Here is a 3,563-nt window from a genome sequence, read left to right on the forward strand (position 1 = left end):
GTCCATGTTGCTGCAAATGTTGTGAAATCGTTCTTTTTGATGGCTGAGTAATATTCCATTTTATATATGGAAAAAGGTTTTAAAGAGAAACAAAGAGCATGGCAGATAAACGGTTAACATCTGCTGAAATTCTTTATTCTTGGCAAGTAAGGGAAAAAAGGTGTCCACCTAACTGAGAAGTGAAATAAAATGTTCAGTGACAGAAATAAAAATCCAACTCACCTGGAACTTGATCATCTTCTCCTCCTTTTCCTGGGGAAAGGCAGAGACCTGAGAAGGCAAAACAAGGCAATAAGAAAGAAGCCATGAGGGAAAGGGAAATGTAGCTTTGTGTAAAACAGACAAATGTGTCCCCCGCCCCAGCAGATGCTGCCACACACACCTTGGCAGGCCGGGTGTGGGCTGGAGTCCAGCTACCATGAGGTTATTCTGGCAGGATGCCCTCATGCATGGGACAGTCTGCACAGTGATACTCAGCACTCCTCACACACCTCTCTGCTCCTAAGGAACTCACTCTGATCCTGGAAAATGTGGAAAAGGAGAGGCAGTGGGAGGTACTGGTTAAAAGTGGACTCTGGGCACAAAACTGTTTCAAAACCTGGCATTGTGGTGTATTTGCTGTACATTTGCAATATGTTGGCACTGCTACAGAACACGCATATGTAATATATAAGGTGTAAGACATATATAACATATGATAGTACATATAATAGATAGTATACACATATATTTAACCATGGTTAATTAATTAACCTCTCCAGGCTTCATTTCTATCATCTGAAGCATCAGGACCAGAACAGAACCAACATTATGAGATTGCTATTAGGATTACATGTGAATAGCAGAAAAACGTTGTAATCATCACAATGTTAAATTAGGTACTAGTCTCCATCATAAAACTGTCCTTATAAATGTGTCTTGGAAGACACCTGGGTGGCAAGGATGGCTTAATAACCTATTGCCCCAATAATAACACTTCATTAGACATTGAGACCACCCTTCTGAAAAGTTTAATGATGGATGGATATTCTTTTTTTAATTAATTTATTTTTAATTTAATTTAGTTTTTTTTAGTATAGTTGACACGTTACATTTATTTCAGGTGTACAACACAGTGATTCTACAAGTTTATACGTTATTTTATTTCACCACAAGTGTAGCTACCATCTGTCCCCATATTCTTCTTGAAGCCAGAGGAGGCATCCCTCTTCCCACATGGATATAATGAAAGATCAAAGAGGCCTGTGATGCCACTATATTTCTCCTGTGTAAAGCGTTGGCTCAGCACTCGATACTTGCAAGGTCTTGGGGACCAGGAGTTTAATTTCTTGGGCAAGGTTATTTATTGTTTTCAACAGGTATTTATTGTTATTTGCTGTTTCCAAGCAACTTCAAGATCATTTGTGGAAGAGAAAGAATTCAAAAAAGGGCTGGTCATGGGTTGTGAATAAGGTAGAGCCTTTTTGCACCACCTTAGAGAGCGTTTCTTCTCCTCCAGCAGACCACCCCTCTCCTCCCAAGTCCCTGCCCACACAGCCCACAGCTGAAGAATCCACAGAAGGTATGCACAGCTACCAAGAACAAGTGTTGACTTGGCTTCGTAATTAGCAAAGTGCTGAGTTTTCTTTCACTTACCCAATATTTATGGATCACCTCCTCAAAGGGATATAGTTCCTAGATCTCTAGTTGCTCAGAGCGTAAGTGTGGGAGACCAATTAGGAAATGAGCTAAAACACACTGACAGATGCCGGAGTAGAGTGTAAACAGGGTCTCTTGGGGGAACATGGAATGGATCTCCAAACCTAGACTGGATAAGGGAGAGAGTTAGATGGGCTCAATGAAGAAAATGAGGCCTGATGTTAGCCCTGGAGGATGACAGTGCCATATTAGCCACTCAAAGCTCAACAGGGTACTCAAACAGAACAGTACTCAAAGGGAAGGTACCTGGGGCAAATAAGAAGCCGAAAAGGTGGTAAGAAGTCAAGAGCCAAATCACATGCTTTAGAGGAATTACCCCATTTAAACCTCACAACAACCTAAAGGATTAAGACAATTTTTACTGTTGAGAATATTGAAGCATTGAGGTTTTTTGTTTTTGTTTTTTTTTTAATGGTAGCACTAAGGTTTATTAAGCTGTGCCTTAGTACAGGCGCTGGGGCTTGCCCATGATGCTCTTGATGTATAAAGCCCAGATGTTCTGCCAATTCCTCTTGAGCAATGACACCAGGAAACTGACAGCTAAGTGGACATTGTACACAAGCCCGTTATCTGTCTTCTTCACGTGGAAAACGGCCACTGCCAGACACAGCACCTTCTTCATCTGGAATTCGATTGTGGACTTCACTTCATCCACTTTTGGCCACCATGATCTCATTGTGGGTCAGCAACAAGGGAACCTGCCAGCCATATTCAGGCCCAGGCCCAGAATTCATGGGATCTGCTCGATCAGAGATTCTGAAGCTGAAAAGGCATCATTCCTCTTGGACAACTTATTGACTAATTTTTTATTGTTGTTGAGTCTTCAGTGCCTCTGTGCTCATGTGGGGGATATCCACAGCCTTGGCCTCATCACAGTACTGCTGGTCCCCTAAGTCACACATGAAGAACTTGGGGCAGGGAGGAGACTTAAGCCTGATGGTGCCCAAGGACCGTTTGTCCTTCTGAGGTTCATAGTTCTTCAAGCTGATTTGCAGCTCCACAGTGTCTGAAAACTTCCGGTGCTTGTGCTGGCTGCTGGGCAGGACTTTCCGCCGCACTGCTTCGTACAGCCCGTCCCAGGAGCCGTCGCAGCTCATGCTGCCATGTGCTGCAGTAACTGGAAAAGCTGAAGCATTGAGATTTTAAGTTATTTATTCATGATTATCCATTCAGTCAGCAGAGCAGCCAGGATTATCATCCCAGAGTCCATGGTCTTAATTACTAGGATGGTGGGTCACAGTCTACCAGCTAGCTCACTGGTTATTGTTGGCAAGTTAATAAAAAAATGAAACACGACAAAACCAATGCCCAGCCCCAGTCCAGGGTCTATAAATTGGTATCTGTGGAGGAAGAGTTTTCATGAAAATTAAACCCCTTCCCCTCAGGTGACTACAGTTTGCAGAGAAGGTTGCAAACATAGATTCTGAGATTAAGAGAGGAAGTTTGCAAGCTGAGCCTATGCAATCAACCATTAGACCATTCAGCCTCTCAATGAGTATAGGGAATGACCGGAGAAGACATAAGCCAGGAGCAGAGCAGGGCCTGGGACACAGGCCTTGTGACTCCCAGCGCCCCACTGCTCCCCATTATAAGGTGCTCCTGGAGCTGTCTCTAAGGGGCAAAAGCAGTATTGTGAGTTGTGGATGTTTCTTCAGGCACACACTCAGCATGAATACAGGCTTCCAGTTTCGACTTGCCTGATCGGATTTATCAAGCAACAGGAGTCACTAATCATCCAAGGGACTTTAAGAATTCAGAACGTTGGGGCGCCTGGGTGGCAGAGCGGTTAAGCGACTGCCTTCAGCTCAGGGCGTGATCCTGGCATTATGGGATCGAGCCCCACGTCAGGCTCCTCTGCTGTGAGC

General features: G+C 44.0%; 1 pseudogene; it reads right to left on the bottom strand.

Annotated features, from left to right (window-relative positions):
* Window positions 1–42: 42 nt before the first annotated feature.
* On the bottom strand, window positions 43–3,556 carry LOC100473897 (annotated as a pseudogene).
* Between the last annotated feature and the right edge of the window lie 7 nt (window positions 3,557–3,563).

This window comes from Ailuropoda melanoleuca, unplaced genomic scaffold (genome assembly GCF_002007445.2).
Source record: "Ailuropoda melanoleuca isolate Jingjing unplaced genomic scaffold, ASM200744v2 unplaced-scaffold72995, whole genome shotgun sequence".
NCBI lineage: Eukaryota > Metazoa > Chordata > Mammalia > Carnivora > Ursidae > Ailuropoda > Ailuropoda melanoleuca.